Source organism: Adiantum capillus-veneris, chromosome 8, assembly GCF_014529385.1.
Source record: "Adiantum capillus-veneris isolate H3 chromosome 8, ASM1452938v2, whole genome shotgun sequence".
NCBI lineage: Eukaryota > Viridiplantae > Streptophyta > Polypodiopsida > Polypodiales > Pteridaceae > Adiantum > Adiantum capillus-veneris.
In genome coordinates, this window is record NC_140938.1 from 121,700,525 (window position 1) to 121,718,887 (window position 18,363).

General features: G+C 42.9%; 2 pseudogenes; both read right to left on the minus strand.

The window, feature by feature from the left end:
* Positions 1-3,669: 3,669 nt before the first annotated feature.
* Positions 3,670-6,128, minus strand: LOC147452869 (uncharacterized; annotated as a pseudogene).
* An 8,483-nt stretch (positions 6,129-14,611) lies between these two features.
* LOC147452870 (uncharacterized) lies at positions 14,612-18,112 on the minus strand (annotated as a pseudogene).
* Between the last annotated feature and the right edge of the window lie 251 nt (positions 18,113-18,363).

Here is an 18,363-nt window from a genome sequence, read left to right on the forward strand (position 1 = left end):
TCTGACAGAGCAATCTTTACTATATCAGTTGTTGACTGGAAGATTGTATCAAAAAAACAAAGATGGGATTCTACTTTTGTGCATTAGCCCTGAGGAACAAGCAAGCTACTTGAATCAAGCTCATACAAAGGTAGTAGAAATTTGTTTTGTAGAAGATCAAACCTTGTTTTTGCCTTTACTGGCCTACCATGAGGAGAGATGTTCATGCTTATGTAGATGATTGTTCCAAGTGTAAGGAAAAAGCAACCATTCCACATGCCACTTTATTCTAGATCTCCATTACACCACAATGGAGTAGATATCAGTAGAATATCTGACAAATAGGATATTTCCTAAAGATATGAGAAAATAAAGACAAAGATAAATCAAGACTGAAGTAGCCAACTATGTGATGATCGATCATTACCTCTATAGACGAGGAAAGGACCAACATCTTAGACTATGTGCCAACAAAGATGAACATCTTTCTATCTTGGAACAAGCACATGTCAGTCTTGCAAGAGGCCATTTATCTCACAAAACCACAGCTAGAGCTATATTGATGGGTGATATTTGGTGACTAACTCTATTTGCTTATGCAAAAGAATTTGTTTGACGATGTGACTCTCTCAACGAGAAAAAATACCGAGAAGAATTGACAGTATGCCATTGCGACCTATGATGGGGGACAAGAATCATGAGCAATACATTATTGTGACCACTGTTTACTTGACCAAATGGGCTAAAGCAAAATTCTGATGCTCAAACCACTGTAGCATTCCTATATGAGTCTATACTTACATGGTACAAACTTCCTATCAAGCTTGTAAGTGATCGAGGAACACATTTCCTCAACGAGGTGATAGAATATTTGTTGACCAAGTTTATGGTGATCCATAACAAATCTGCATCCTATCATCCTCAAGCAAATGGTCAAGCCAAATATACAAACAACCCTATCATCCTCAAGTGAATGGTCAAGCTGAATATACAAACAAGATCTTGAGCTCAATGCTTACTAAGATTGTCAGCTCGGGAAGAATTGGTTGGGAAATAAATCTTTATTATGCCTTGTGGGCTTATAAAGTGTCATTCAAAATGGCTTTGAATGCCCCTCCCTGTAACTTGGTCTATGAACTAGACGCCATATTGCCAATGGAATTCTTATTGCCAACCCTTAGAGTTGCGCACAAATTAGAATGGAAAGGTCATGAGTTATCAGAATAATTGGACAACATAGAATAATTAGATGAACAAAAATTAGCGGCCATAGCATACATATATATATGTGTGTGTGTGTGTGTGTGTGTGTGTGTGTGTGTGTGTGTGTGTGTGTGTGTGTGTGTGTGTGTGTGTGTGTGTGTGTGTGTGTGTAAAAAAACAAAAAAAATAATTATTTCATTCACATTTGTTAATAAAGGTCTTCAAATAGGGAGATTTGGTATTGGTTTACTCATTGAAACAACACATTCTTAAATTCAAGAAGAAGGGACATGGTCCTTATGCAACTGAGAGTGTTCCACCAAGCAGGGCAGTTAAACTAGCTACCTTAGATGGGAAAATTATGGAAAACTGATTAGTGGATGTCATCTTCAAAAATACCACCTACCATTGACTAATGATCTTCTGCAAAGAATGCATGTAGCAAAAAGAACAAAAGCTAAAGCAACAACATGTGATTGAGGAGGCTCAACAAGAAGCACACATTCAAATTTTTGAAGAGAAAAGCTCCAATGCACCCAATCCCTGAAGCTTCCAATTAATACCCTTTAGATTCTCCATCCCTCCTTTACTCAATCTTTAGCCAAGGATGAAGTGGAAATAGATGATGACACTACAACAAAGAAGGGGACCTTCTACGTGCATATCGACGCATTCCGTCGCTATGCCCGTCGATGTACGCGTCCCTACCAAATCGTCGCTATATGCATCAATATGCTCCCTTCGTTTTTACATAAATTTTTCAAAAAAAAACATATCATGTATACGCCTCCTACATGCTATCCATGTAGGATCTCACATGAGGTTTAAGGCCAATGAAAGAAATGAAATGAACTTTGTGCAAAACCATAACCGTACCAACTTAAAATCATAACCATAACGAACTTAATTTGTGCAAAACCATAACCAAATTAAAACCATAACCGGCCATAACCACTTTGATCAAAATCATAATGCAGATAACCATAACCATAAACAAAAATAACAATAACCATAAGCATAACCAGAAAGTTAAACATAACCATAAACAAAACCTGAACCATAACTATGTCTATACAAGAATAGGAGAAATAACCATGTCTATACAATGACAATGACAATGACAATAACCATAAGGAAAACAATAACTGTCTAAATAATAACCATAACCATATATGTCTATACAAAAAAGAGACACAGAAGCGTGTCTGTGTCTCACAAAGCATATATCTGAAATCCGGTCCACTGATGACTAGACGTCACAACCTGCACATAGGACAACTCACAAAATTAGTATTGATATTACTTCACATATACTTACTTAATTAAATCAACTATGTCATATTAACGTCTCACCTCAAGCGATCAGCGAGACTCTAAGGCCTCCCAGTCTACAGGCTCTCCTGAAGCATCAAGATCATTCAATACTTCATAGATACCTCTCCGATATCCATCTGACTCCTCCTGGCGTGTCGAGGCTCGATGCATTGCAAGATTCTGTGTTTATACAAATATCAAAGTAATAAGAATACATGATTTATTGCGTTTTAAAAAACACCATAGTTAAGATTGGATTAGAAACACACAAACTCATAGCGAAAGGTGTCGAAGCCTCCGTTGCCAAGATGAGATGTCCCACTGGTCATCTGTCGTATCTGCGTGGCCTCATGTTGTTGTCTGAACCACGTGTCCGTTGTCCGCTCATCCTCCTTGATCTGCAGCCACGTCTCGTGTGGGATGCCCGAAGGCTTCGGCGAGCCGGTCCTAAAAGTCTTCCGAGCTGCATCTTGTTGATGTTTCACGGTGTCCCGTGCAACACCCTTTATCCACCTCCTCGGAACAGCCTTTGAACCCGGAGCAAGCTGGTACTCTCTCAAGATGGTCTCCACTATGTAACTGACTTTGTCCTCATCCTGCTCAAGCCAAGGCGTCAGAATGCTGGTCGAAAACTACAGCTCCGCGAGCTGGCAAATCCGCTGTCTAATCTTAGTCCCGACTATATCCGTGTCCACAGAACCATCTCCCCGTACAGTATAGAGCTTGGAGGCACTAGGATCGAGTGACCCTCAAGGTGTCCGAGGTGTGTTGAGAGGTGTGCCTGGGTAAGACAGGGGTCGTGAGCGAGGAGGGGTCGAAGCATCTGTGGACCCTCCTCCACAGCAACCACCACCTCCATGTGACGATCGCCAAGATCAGCGAGTGTGCCTGTGCTGCAGAGATGAGGACGTACCCGCCTCTGCCCCACCCCTAGGTGTCAAAGCGGCCGTGATGGGAGAAGCAGGCGTCGTACCCGTACGCATCTCCCCCCCCATAGGTGTCCCCCCCCTAGGCATCGGACCCTCGGGTGTGAAGCCCGGAGGCGTAGTACCCATGCCTCTGGCTACCTAGTACTGAGAAGCCTCTGCCATCTGAGCAGGCGTCATCCGTGTGACGAAGCCCATGAATGCATCTACACTCATAGAAGCGGGAACTGGAAACTGGTGTGCCATACTAAAGTCCTGCACAAAGAAAGTAAAATAAAGCGTCAGAACACAGTTGTTTAAATTAACTTTAAGCTTAATTTTAAATCAACGTCTTCACACAAACACTTACAGGCCTATGCCTCGACGAGTGAGGCATCATCGATAAGAGCACCGTATCATCGTCTATCTCTAATTGCAAACATAACTCTGCCCCAACTCATTCTGACACATTGTCTTCATCCATTGCATCTTCATCTACAAGTGTAAATTCTGTCTCATCTGCGTCATCCCTCGTATATCTGTCAGCTTCCTCTGCCATACCTTCGTCCATCTCATCTAATGTCATAGTAGTATGGACGTCATCTGACTGACTTTCCTCCAGGAGCTCTTGCCCTTCAAATACTTGTTTATTTCTTGGAGCAACCTGAACCACAAACCACCATTGTCGCTCTCGAGGGTCTGGTACAAAGACCACTTGCTCGCAATGTTCGGGGAGAGCAAATGTGTCACTCGCATCTGTCCAAACCTTTGTAGAATCTATTTGCACAAGTTTGTTTCCATCTCTATGTATCGTTGCATTGCGACCAGAAGTAATCACCTTGAACCACTTCACATCCAACAAAAACATCTCAAATCGCCTGAAGCTTACTTTCAGGATATCTGACACAAGATCACAGTAATCCAGGTTGCTAGTGCTCTCATTCGTGTCTCTAGCACTGGCCCTGCTCTTTTGCATGAAACTAACCATTACCCCACTATCAAACGTGTTTCTTCTGCTGTCAATTTGTTGTGTTCTGAAATGCTTTCCATGCAACCACAGTGCCATGTATGTATGATACTTTCAGTCACATACAATAGCCAACTCTTCCTCTTCTAGAGATATGGGTTCTCCGATCTGTCGAGTTGGTCTCACTGTCTTGTCCAGCCATGCCATTGTAGGGAATTCAGGTAGAGGAGCGAGATAGTCTGGCAAGGGTAAGCCTCTAGTCGTTCGGCTTCACCTGAAATCTCCCTATTGCATCTCTCTTTCTCTTCTTTGTACCTTTCAAGCCATTTTTGCATCGACACTGAATTTAGTATATAGAACTTCATGATCTTTTCTCGCATGGCGTCGTTCATTTTCTTCGGCACCCCTTACCCTTGCGGCTCCTCTCCCATTAGTCTTGCATCCTCCTCATCGCTCCACAGTCGAGGCATTTTTGGGTCAGAAACGGATAGAAATTCTGTTGTCAATACAAGAGACTCTTGCACCAGCCATCCTTCTGTCATGCTCCCCTCTGGACGCGGTTTTTGGCGAACAAAACCCTTAAGTGTTTTCATGAACCACTCTAGAAAGAACATCCAACGGCTGTGGACTGTACCTGCCACTGCAACCTCATCTACTACATGGACGAGCAAGTGCATTTGGATAGTTAGGCAGCTCGTGGGTAGATACTTCTCAATCATGAAACTACCTCAATGGAGTTAGCCCTTGCAACTGCAATAGATTCCTCCTGTATCTCCTTGGAAGAGATCCACCGCACTAGCTCTGAAATCTTGTATATGCAGGTCCTCACTTCCTCCATTAAACACCCCTTGATCCCAATTGGAAGAATGAATTGCAAGAACTTATGCCAGTCGTGCGATTTCAGTCCCGACAGTTGATCGTCACGAGTGAATACTGTCTTGAGACATCACATATATTGAGCTTCTCAAGCCAAATGGATTGACTCCATCCATTGCCATGCCCAAAAGCAAATTGCGTGGTGCACTCTTAAAATGTGGCCAGGTATCTTCAATGTGCCTCCAGGCCTTTGAATCAGCGGGCACCCTAAATGTTGCGTCAGTGGATCTATTCATAGAATGCCACCGCATCAACTTTGCAATGGAACCACAACAAAAAATTCTTTTTATCCAAGGAATAATAGGGAAATACCGCGGCACTTTAGCTGGCACTATCTCACCAACTGCATCTTGTTTGTAGCGCATTGCTCCGCACTTAGGACATGACAGACAATCTGCGAATTCATTGCGAAAAAGAATGCAATCATTTGGACATGCATGAATCTTATTGTAGTCCAAGCCAAATGAGGTGAATAGTTGCTTTGCATCTGGCTTGGAGGGGGACATTTCATTGCCAGCCAGGAGAAGTTTCTCCCGCAACAACCTGTTTAAGCCACATTAAATTAAAAAGCTCTCCAAGCATGTCACCGTTGCAATCGGAAAATCTCTTTTGTAAATTACGTACCTAAACAAAGCAGTGACGCTTGCATCTGACCACCCGTACACTGACTGAAGATTCAAAAACGCCAGACAAGTACAAAGCGTCGATATTTTGGCGCCTTCATAAACTGGTTGACGTGCCAACTTCCTCAACATGTCTTCAGGAGATAGGCGCATGGCTTCTGGTGCTGCTTCGTTAGCGTTCTCCTCGCTTGTCTAGAAGATGGCATCCAGCATCTCCTCCATGCCATCGTCTTCTGTCTGTAAGTCCTTTTCTGCTTCCATCCTTGGCTCTATATTGGTCGGACCTTCATGCATTATCTTTTTTCTCTCTCTCTCAGATGTAGGTGCTATGTCGCAAAAATCAATGCCCGTTCCGTAGGAGTCGTATCTTAGATTCTGTACGGTTTCTTTAGCAAACTCTCCGTACTTGTGCACATGCTCATTACATATCCTACGCTTGCGCAGGATTTGATACTTGCAGAGCGTGCACGAGCATGCAATCTTTTCCTCCATGTTAGTTGATGACGTTGCCATCTATAATGATTATGAATGTTGTTTTAATATATATACTCCTCACAATGTAAACTACCTCGCATTCTCTAGTCTTGCCCAATCTTTGTACACCTCGGGCCAGAGGTGTACGGAGATCAGGACCATCGGGTCAAAATATCGTCTTTATTGGTCAAATCTTATATGGGTAGACACATACGTGCACTCCCAGGTGTACATGGCAATGCATGTAGCGGGCCAAATATTGTCTTTATTGGTCAAATCTTATATGGGTAGACACATATGTGCACTCCCAGGTGTACATGGCAATGCATGTAGCGGGCAAAACCCCTTTGCCACTTTTAGTTCCATAGTTTCTTCTAGAGGGAGAGAGAGAGAGAGAGAGAGAGAGAGAGAGAGAGAGAGAGAGAGAGCGAGATAGTCGAGAGTTTCTGTCCTTTTCACACATGCAATTGGTCAGCCAACCTAACTCTTTCTCTATCTACTATCTATCTCTCTCTCTCTATCTATCTCTGTACCTATCTCTAGTTAATTCTCTCTCTCTATATACATATATATATATATCACTCTCTATCTCTTTATTTCTCTCTCTCTTTGTCTACGTACCCTATCTCTCATTCTTTCTCTCTCGATCTCTCTCTCGCTATCTCCCTTCCTCTCTCTCTCAATCTCGCTCTCGCTATCTCTCTTTCTCTCTCTATTTTCCTATTTCCCTATCTCTCTCTCTGTCTCGCTCTCCACTTCTCTCTCTCTCTCTCTCTCTCTCTCTCTCTCTCTCTCTCTATATATATATATATATATATATATATATCACTCTCTCTCTCTATATATATATATTATATATATATATATATATATATCACTCTCTTTCTCTCTCTCTCTATTCTATCTCTTAATTTCTCTCTCTCTATTTTCCTATATCTCTATCTCTCTCTCTCTCTCTCTCTCTCTCTCTCTCTCTCTCTCTCTCTCTCTCGCTCTCTACTTCCCTCTCTCTCTCTCTCTCTCTCTCTCTCTCTCTCTCTCTCTCTCTCTCTCTCTCTCTCTCGCTCTCTACTTCCCTATCTCTCTCTCTCTCTCTCTCTCTCTCTCTCTCTCTCTCTCTCTCTCTCTCTCTCTCTCTCTCTCTCTCCTTCTCGGAACGAGGTAACCGAACCCATTCCTACATCCTTGAGCCCATCCCGTTGAGTGCGATCCGCACCATTGCCTCCATTCCTCTTAGCTCCCATTCTCTACGCTGCGAGACAGGACGTTGGGGCACTGGCGAGGAGTGTCATCGACTTTGCACCTTATGCCCTCGTCAAGTGCGAGAGAGTGAGTACCACACACTACTTGAGTGCTCAGCTTTTGACCACATTAGGTCCTCTTTTCCCCATATATTCAGCCATGAGCTCTCCCTACATACCTTCCTCTCCCAACCACGATGTGGACTCTCTATTGCGATGCTCATTTCAGCCATTTTTGAGCATCGAGAGTCACTTATGAACTCCACTCACACCACGTGACATGTTCATTTGGTCCCATAGGTCATATTTGACCTCCCAGGACGATAATAGAACTATCTATCTATCTATCTATCTATCTCTCTCTTGATTGTATGCAGCAAGAAGGCATAGAAGAGGTTAAGATTGGAAATGCGGTGATCATGCTTTTGCTTTATGCCGATGATGTAGTGCTCTTGGCACATACCTTAGAAGATGCACAAAAGCTTATGAGTGTCTTGGAACGCTTTTGCCTACATAGCGGGCTGATCGTGAATGGATCCAAAACCAAGGTTATGCTTGTAAAGACCCTCAATGACGAAAATCCATGCATTGTATACAACAATGAGAAACTTGAAGTGGTAGATCACTTCAAGTACCTTGGCCTTGAGGTTCCATCCAATCATAAATGGAAGGATTGTGCAATGCGTCGCTTGGAAGCCGGAAAGAGGGCTTATTATGCATTTGAGAACATGTGCAATGCAGGAGAGATCAAGTCTTGGGCTCTCAAAAAGTACCTCTTTGACACATTGGTGACACCGGTGCTTCTTTATGGAGTGGAGGTGTGGGGTGGAAGCATCGGGAAGTCTACTTGGAAAGAGTTTGAGAATGTCCAAAAGCGTTTTCTCACCAACTTTCTCCAAGTCAAGACACAAACACCCTACATGCTCTTACTTCTTGAGTACGGATCGCTTCCCATTGAGGTCTTGGGCATGGAAAGGGTTGTGGAGTACATGCGTAAGACACAACGTAGCCCTTTGCATCGACTTCCTAGAATCGCATATGAAGCAAGTCAAAAGGTTCAAAAGACATGCAAGAGCAAAATACTAAGTTCGGGGTGGATGCTTGATATCAAGAAATGGTTTGGAAGATGGGATGCATGTCACTTGGTCAAGGATGCGTCGATCGACTCCCAAGTTAATGAGGCCTTCTTACAACGCCAATGTATCATGGCTTGGGAGAAATCTGGAGGTTCTCGCTTCAGCCATTAGACCACACACGTTGCCCCAAACTACAAATCTCTCTTCTTCTCGGAACGAGGTAACCGAACCCATTCCTACATCCTTGAGCCCATCCCGTTGAGTGCGATCCGCACCATTGCCTCCATTCCTCTTAGCTCCCATTCTCTACGCTGCGAGACAGGACGTTGGGGCACTGGCGAGGAGTGTCATCGACTTTGCACCTTATGCCCTCGTCAAGTGCGAGAGAGTGAGTACCACACACTACTTGAGTGCTCAGCTTTTGACCACATTAGGTCCTCTTTTCCCCATATATTCAGCCATGAGCTCTCCCTACATACCTTCCTCTCCCAACCACGATGTGGACTCTCTATTGCGACGCTCATTTCAGCCATTTTTGAGCATCGAGAGTCACTTATGAACTCCACTCACACCACGTGACATGTTCATTTGGTCCCATAGGTCATATTTGACCTCCCAGGACGATAATAGAACTATCTATCTATCTATCTCTCTCTCTCTCTCTCTCTCTCTCTCTCTCTCTCTCTCTCTCTCTCTCTCTCTCTCTCTCTCTCTCTCTCTCTCTCTCTCTCTCTCTCTCACTGTCTACTTCCCTATCTCTCTACGTACTGATCGAACGAGTGACTGAGCTAGGGAGATCCAGACGCCCACGACTGCGGAGGCCAGACTACACAACATCGACAGAGGCTGCATCAGACGATCCAGGTCACTTTGGTGCGACATGCACAACGCCCGGTCAGACTACTGACCATGGAGGAGATTGATGAGGTCCGCCAGTACAGATGCTCGATCTCCTATGATCTACCTATCCCAGCTAGTTGTTTTAGCTGCTTAGTCCACACCCAGTAGTTTAGGATTCCATAATATTTTATTTTGTCATTTTGTCATCTTGTTATTCTGACTTTGTATCAGATCTACCACATTGTAACTTTCTTGTCTCATAGGTCACTTTGGCCTTTTGAAGAGTTAATATAAGATTTCATTTCATTTCTTTCTTTAATTTTAATTTCTTACGCAAACCATAATTCTCTCTCTCTCTCTCTCTCTCTCTCTCTCTCTCTCTCTCTCTCTCTCTCTCTCTCTAGTTTTAATTTCCTATGCACATTTTTCTCTCTCTATCTCTCTCTTTAATTTCCTACACGCACACTCTCTCTCTCTCTCTCTCTCTCTCTCTCTCTCTCTCTCTCTCTCTCTCTCTCTCTCTCTCTCTCTCTCTCTCTCTCTCTCTCTCTCTCTCTCTCTCTCTCTCTCTCTCTCTCTCTCTCTCTCTCTGGAGAAATCCGGAGGTTCTCGCTTCAGCCATTACAGCGCACATGTTGCCCCAAACTACAAATCTCTCTTCTTCTCCGAACGAGGTAACCGAACCCATCCCTACATCCTTGAGCCCATCCCATTGAGTGCGATCCGCACCATTGCCTCCATTCGTCTTAGCTCCCATTCTCTACGCTGCGAGACTGGACGTTGGGGCACTGGCGAGGAGTGTCGTCGACTTTGCACCTTATGCCCTCGTCAAGTGCGAGAGAGTGAGTACCACACACTACTTGAGTGCTCAGCTTTTGACCACATTAGGTCCTCTTTTCCCCATATATTCAGCCATGAGCTCTCCCTACATACCTTCCTCTCCCAACCACGATGTGGACTCTCTATTGCGATGCTCATTTCAGCCATTTTTGAGCATCGAGAGTCACTTATGACCTCCACTCACACCACGTGACATGTTCATTTGGTCCCATGGGTCATATTTGACCTCCAAGGATGATAATAGAACTATCTAAATATCTCTCTCTCTCTCTCTCTCTCTCTCTCTCTCTCTCTCTCTCTCTCTCTCTCTCTCTCTCTCTCTCTCTCTCTCTCTCTCTCTCTCTCTCTCTCTTTCCTACTTCTGCACACACACACACACACACACACCGCTCTCTCTCTCTCTCTCTGTCTCTTTCCTACACACACACACACACACACACGATGTGGAGAGAGAGAGAGAGAGAGGGGTTGGGGGAAGGGTGCCATAATACCTGCTGCGCAGGTTTCGGCCAAGATATGAGCGCGCGCATTGAGGGCGAAAATGGCCCCTGCGCGCGGGTTCCCCTTTTTTCCCCCAATTTTTTAGCATCGATATACGCGTCGATAATAAGTGCGTTGATATACGTGTGGAAAACTTTGCCTTTCCACTTGTATTTCCACGCCCATGTCGACGCACTTATCGACATGTATATCGACAGGGTGTAAGAACTTCGATATCCGCGTGGAAAGGTACGGGCGTCGATATATAGGGCATCGATAACTTTGGGTTATGTTGTAGTGTGAACGGTTGGATTGATTGGATGTGAGGATAATAGCTACCTTGAAAGATGGGTTCAGGGTCAAAGCACTAGCTCTAACACAAGTGCACAGCACAATGCTGTCAACTATTCGACTTACAAATGAGCAACAACCCAACCCTTATAATACTATAGAGCTAAAGTCAAGGGATGTCATAAAGACTTCACAACAACATTGGGGTTGATTAATCTCAATATCTTTGTGCATGGATTTTTGTACCCACGCATGCTTCTTTGCATCTCTGATGAGGATATGAATGAAGTATTGTGTTAGGAGTTACATTAATGCGAACTTATAAAGTTGTGTAGGATTGGGATGATAAGGTTCTTGAGTTAACACTCAAGGATGGATAGTTACAAGTACCATCGCTCATAGCCATGAAGAGTGGAAAGCAACTCTCAACACTCCAAAGCTACTAGACAACATGCTCAACTCAAACACAATGCCCACTACTCGTCAACATTTAATCCATCCTCATAATACCGTCATGCAAGGAGCCAAGAAATTTTGAGTACCCAAAACCTAGCTCACCAACAATTCTAAATAGATTTGGGTGCCTATTGTTACACATCCCTATCAACCGCAACAATGGACACCAAAGTCACAGCCAGCTCAATGGCTGTGGAAATCCAAGAAGCAACTTGAAGCGCAACCCAAATCAAGGACATTATACAAATGGCAAACCAAGGCAAAACCTACTAAAGTGACATACAAATGGGTACCAAATATTCCACAATTACCAACAAAACCACCAATTACAGTGCCACATGATTCTAGAACCACTGATGAGGGTTTTACACACGACTTCATCAAGGAACAAGCACAATTACTTTAAGATCTACTCTTTAAGAGATTCAACCAACATGATGCTTTGTTATCACCAACCCTTGATGGAATGAGTTGTTGGATGTGTGTAAACAACTTTTCTAGGTTGGTACTTAGAGTTAATAATATTAGACTTAGAAGGATCAGATCAAACTTCAAAATACAAAAGAATGAATTGGAAATGAAATAACGAGAGATACAGAGACTAGAATGTCATCTGGCTGTCAAGCCTCACCATATTGATGCTAGCAAAGTGAAAAATAGACATACAAATTGTCAATCCATGGGACGCAGATAACCCGATAGTGCATGGAGGCTACAAGAGATAGCTAATCTCTCTAAATTCCCAATTCTAAGCCGTTTCTACCTAACCCAGTTTCAAATGTATGTCAGACATCAAAAGCTACTCTTCTTACCACAATATTTATCCGATGAATTTGTATAGCTAAGAGACTCCAAATGCAACAAAACTTAATACCTAGCATGAGCAAAGTATCCTTAACACTCTCATGTACTCAAACATCATTTTTGACACTTTAAAAAAATCACACATAAGATAAACAACCTATTTTAGGTCAGTCAATTTTGGCCTCCAAAGCAATCTATGCTCTATCTATTCCTCAGGTCAAAACCCAATTTTGGTGAGTGTATTGTGCATAGGAAGCAAAAATAGCTCGTAGATGGGCACAAAGAAAACACACTTTCATCATGAGAAACTTATGTTAAATGAAAGATCTTTCACCTGCAAATGCGTTGGTAAACACTCACTTCCATTATCCAAATCTTAAGTTTATAATTACAAAAGTTGGCTTTATACCTTAGCCAAGGTTCAAAGAATGGATTCCTAGCTATTTGGGCTCAATACAAGACTTAAAAATTGCATAAGATTACAAACTTGGAGGCCCTCAACCCGTTTAGACTCGTTAGCAATCAATAATATTACAATGCCTCTGGACTTTGTGGGATTTCTCATTAATACAAAGGGTTTTAATACAATCAATTGGCTTAAAAAATGAGTGGTTCCCCTTTTGATGCTCTTTCTCTGGCTCCTGTTAGCTGATCAGCTAGCATCCCCCCCTTGCATGTGTCATTGGCGACACATCTACTTAGGGTACTAATAAGTGTCCGAACTTCCTTGTTGTAGTCCTTTTTGCATGCTGATCAAGACCTTGTTGGTACCTGAGGTGGAGTTCTTTGTCTTTTACTGACATAAACTGCATGGTGATTGAGTTCTTTTGCTCAACTACGGAGTAACTAACAAATCTTGCTCAGAGGTTGGTGATGAAGGGGCCAAAGATCTTGGATATGTAAGTAAAGAAGCATGTATAGAATGCTTCTTCAAATGTTTTCATATAATAGGATGGCAGAAACATCACCCCAGCATAGAATCCATGGAGCACTTCCTCTGAAGGTTGACCAGATAAATCATAGCATAAGCCCTTGGCACCTTCGCGGAATGACATCCATGCTGCATTTGTTTGTTCTTCACGGTAAAAATTAAGCAAGCAGGTTAGGAGAATTTTGACAATCTTTACCAACATGATGCATGCTAAATCTGGAATCCCTCAAAATAGCTGAATGGTTAAGGATAATGCTTCCACCATATATATTTATGTGGGTTGGTTATTTTGGGGTGGTGGAAACCTAGGGTAATTGAGCCAAGTGGGTCTCTTTTGTTGGATGATAGAATGTTGCTGCCAGCTTTTGACTCTTGATACCGAGCATTGTACGGGATCTTGTTTGATATGTAATGGCGCATCTGTATACAAATTAAGATACATGGGGTGCCAACTTAGCCAGATCTCCCGCCTTTTTGGATGCATAAGCATTGGGTTGGCTTGGAAGCCCTTGAGTAGTCTTTCTTTGATATGGAGTACTTTAAACTTTACGAGGGGGAAGGGGAGAGCTTGTTGATGCCATGCCTCATGGATATTGGCCAGTGTGAGGAGGTTGACATTGATGGAGTGCAATATCCACTCTTCCAACTGCATGGCTTCTTTCCAGATTCTCTTGGTATCCTCTTCCACTTGCTTCTTTAATGTCGCTTCTTCTTCAACAGTTAAATTTTTTGGTTGAGTTGAGGGTCCAGCTTCATCATGAGAAATATCTAGCTCTAGGATACTGGCCTCTTTGGTGGTAGCTACTTCAAAGTCCATAAATTGCAGGGTGTCTTTATCTCCCATTGCAGAATCTATTGGTTCTTCCCGTGGTGTGGTTGCAAATGCCATGGCAGCTTCTTGTGCTTTCCTCAATTCCGATGTAAGTTGGTAAATGTCTTTTTGGTATATTTCCTCCCGCTCCATAAACCCGATGGAGAGTTCTCTCCTCTAAAAAGAAAGAGGAGAGAAGAGAGAGACATTCTCCCAAGCTACACATAGACACACACAGAGAAGAAGATACACATGGTAGAGGGCTAAACTTTTCTTCTTCTTCTACTTCACAAAATGAGTGTGTATATACATAATGAAAAAACTCTAGTACAACCAAAAGAGAGATGCGGTCCATAATGTGAACCCGCTAAGTAGCTATGCTGGCTAGATAGATATGCCATCTATAGAATCCCTGCCAAGGATACACCACGTTGATCACCAATCGTGTTGGTGATGTAAATGTGGCCCAACGATCACCAAGGCCTACCAAGAGTGCCAGCTCATGGAGAGCTCGACATCTCAACACTCTCCCTTGAGCTCGACACCAACTGAAGGACTCCAAGCATAGTCCAAAAACGATGGAGCTTCTCAGCTCCCAGGGCCTTGGTGAAGATATCCGCTACCTGCTCCTCTGTGTTGATGTAAACCAAGTCGATGTTGCCTGCCAGAACTTGATCTTGAACAAAATGGTAATGGACCTCTATGGGCTTGGTCCACGCATGAAATAATGGGTTCTTGGCCAACTAAATACTGCTAAGGTTGTTACAGTAAATGACAACCTCTCTGTCCACCTACAGCCTCAAATCCATAAGTAGCTTTTGTAACCAAGCTACCTCACATGCTACAACTGCAGCACCTCTATACTCAGCCTCTGTACTAGCAAGGCAACTGTGGGCTATTTCTTGCTGCTCCAAGTGATGGCAGCATTCCCAAGTGTAAACATAAACCCGCTAGTAGACCGTCGATTAGTGGTGCTACCAGCCCAATCTACATCTGTGCATACCCTTTTGGGACCAGCCTTGCCTTATATCTTTCAATTGTACCATCATCCTTATGCTTTACTTTATACACCCATTTGCACCCAATGGCTTTCTTTCCCTCTAGTAATGGCACCAACTCCCAAGTCTGATTTACATCAAGCGCAGCTATTTCTTCATCCAATGCATTTTCCCAACTCTCATTGCCAATTGAATTCTCAAAACATGTGGGTTCTACATCTTGAACAACCTTTGCCATGTAAGCATAATGATGAGTAACATACACATCATAAGTCAACCTGTCCACAGGAAATCTGATCCTATTAGACTTGTGTGGTCCTGAATCACTACGTGGTGTCCTTGCAATCTGTTTTCTAGCACCCGGGGTCTTGACTGCTGGTATACCAAGCTCCTCATCAAGACTCTGATCTGAACCATCAGAATCTACATCAATGTGTGAGGAACCTGAAGACACACTAGTCATACATGGGGCTCACCTACCTTCTCTTTTCCTTTGCGAGATACTTGCGGTGCACTTTGTGGTGTAACCTACGTGCGTAATCTGCCACTCCATGGCCTATCAATAGAACCACTAGAAGAGGACTCTCTTGGTCCACTTAAAGTATGTGACTCTTGCTTCCCACTTGAAGCATCCACAGGCTCTTTTACATCACCCCCAATATTGTCCTTTACATCACTGCACCAGCCCACCATCTCATCAAAGACAACATCCCTACTTACACACAATTCACGAGTACCAGGATTGTAGCACTTGTACCCTTTTTTCTCATTTGAGTAACCCAGAAAAATACATTTTTCAGCCTTGGTATCTAGCTTTGTGCGCAACTCATCTGGAATGTGCACATACACAATGCACACAAACACTTTTAAATGTGACAAATCTGGTTTCTTGCCACTATACTTTTCCTCAGGAGTGACTCCATGCATAGCAGCAATAGGAGTCATGTTCATAATGTAAACACCTGTATTTACTGCCTCAGCCCAAAAATGATGTGGCATATCTTTTTCAGCCATCAAGTCTCTTGCCACCTCTACAATATGTTTGTTCTTCCGCTCAGCAACTCCATTTTGCTGTGGAGTGTATCGACATGAGAACTGCCTGCGTATACCATTTTTTTGCAAAAAATTAAAACTCTTTGGAGAAGTATTCTCCCCCTCCATCTGATCTTAGTGTCTTTACCTGATCACCTGTTTCCTTTTCAACAAAAGCTTTGAAGCTTTTGAAATGATCGAATACTTTGCTCTTCTACTTCATAAAATAGACCCACACTTTTCTAGTATGGTCATCAATGAATGACACATAATACCTACTTCCATGAATGCTGGCAGTCTTTGTTGGGCCCCATACATTTGTATGTACCACCTCAAGTGGCCTCTTACATACATTACGTTCTTGTGGAAAGGAATTACGTGACTGTTTACCAAATTGACATGCCTCACATACTTTATGCATGCCATCAACCTTAAACTTCGGCAAACCTTCAACAATCTGTTTTGATTGCATAGAGCACAATCGCTGCTCATTTACATGACCAATGCATTTATGCCATATATCTACATCAGCCACAACACCTACACCTTGTGCAAACATAGCAGCTTTTACTGTAGGCATATTCACATCCAAAGTAAACATCCTGCCAACATGTCTTCCTTCTGTGATCAACTTGCAGTCATTCTTGTAGTCTTCCACATAGAAACCATCTGGAACAAACAGGACCTGCAATCCATGCTCTATCATTTGCCCAACTGAAACGAGATTCTTTGTAATATTTGGAACATGAAGCACATCAGCCAAGTAGTTCATTTTACCATCTTGCATTTGCAAGGGAACTTTTCCAACATGTGCAATAGGATGAACTAAATCATCACCTGTTTCTACATAACCTGGTCCATCTAGTTGCTTCATCTCTTTGAACCACTCACCATGAGATGTCATGTGGTTAGAAGCACCTGAATCCACATACCATACACTGTCACTGGCATGTACATCTGCAGTCATAGCATTTACCGTATGTTGCATAACAAATAACTGCTCAGACCGATCATCATCATTGTTGTTCCTGTTTGTTGCATCATAATTGTTTTGATGCCTTCTCCCTCTACCTCTGTTATTTGGCCTGCTTCGTGTTGTTGGACATTCATTTGAGTAGTGACCCCGCTCACTACATGTCCAACATTCAACATCAGATGCATTATTTTGATCTCTGTTTGCATTCCGATTTCCACCTCTCCCCCTGCCTCTATAATTTTGTATTGCTCTTCCATGACCTTGACTCTAATTTTGCTACCAATTTTGATATTGACCACCGCGACCAACACCTATGCCACAACCTCTACCTCTACCTCTATTTGAATAGAAGGCTTGTTGATCAGAACTGATAGTGCTCTGAAAAGAGGATGCACCAAGACCAAGACTCTTCTCTTCATGAATTAACATGGTTGTCAATTCTGTAAAGTCAGGAACATCTGCTCTAGTATGCATAGAGGACTTGAAATTTTTGTATTCTATTCCAAGCCCTTCTAATGTCGCAACAACAACATCATCGTCATCAACTGTGACACCAATAGATCCAAGAGAATTTGTTATTTTCTTGATCTTTGAGGCATAGTCATTGATAGACATGTTGCCTCGCTTCACTGTATTTAGCTCTGTTTTGAGCTGCAACTTCCTAACTCTGGTATGGTCTTCATTGAGCTTTTATAAGCTCTTCCATGCTATGACAGGAGAGGGTGCACTCTCTAAGTAACCCATCATACTATCTGAGACACTCATAGATAGCCAATACATGACTTTCCTTTTGACTTGCTTCCAATCTTTTTCAAGGCTTTCTTCTCTTCTGGAGTAGCGTTCTCTTCGGGACACCATGGAGCTTCATCATTTTCACCTTCAATGTAATCCCAATAGCCCTTTCCTTGTAGGAAGTTTGTCATCCGAAACCTCCATGTAGGGAAATTATTATTGTCCAACTTCTCACTAGCGATTTGGTTGAACTTGTCTGCCATATTCCTACACAGCTGCAACTTGCACAAAACCTACAACCTTGTTGTACTGTTACTTGTGAACTACTAAACACTCAACAAGAGTGACCACAGCTCATATACATGTATCCACAATCATGCATACATGTACCAACTCTGTTTGCACACAATTTTGCATGCAAATCTGCAACCTGCACAGAAACCAAAACACTGCAAATCAGGTCGTCCCTATTTAATTACCTGTACCAGAATTCTATCTCTCAGATAGAGCCTAA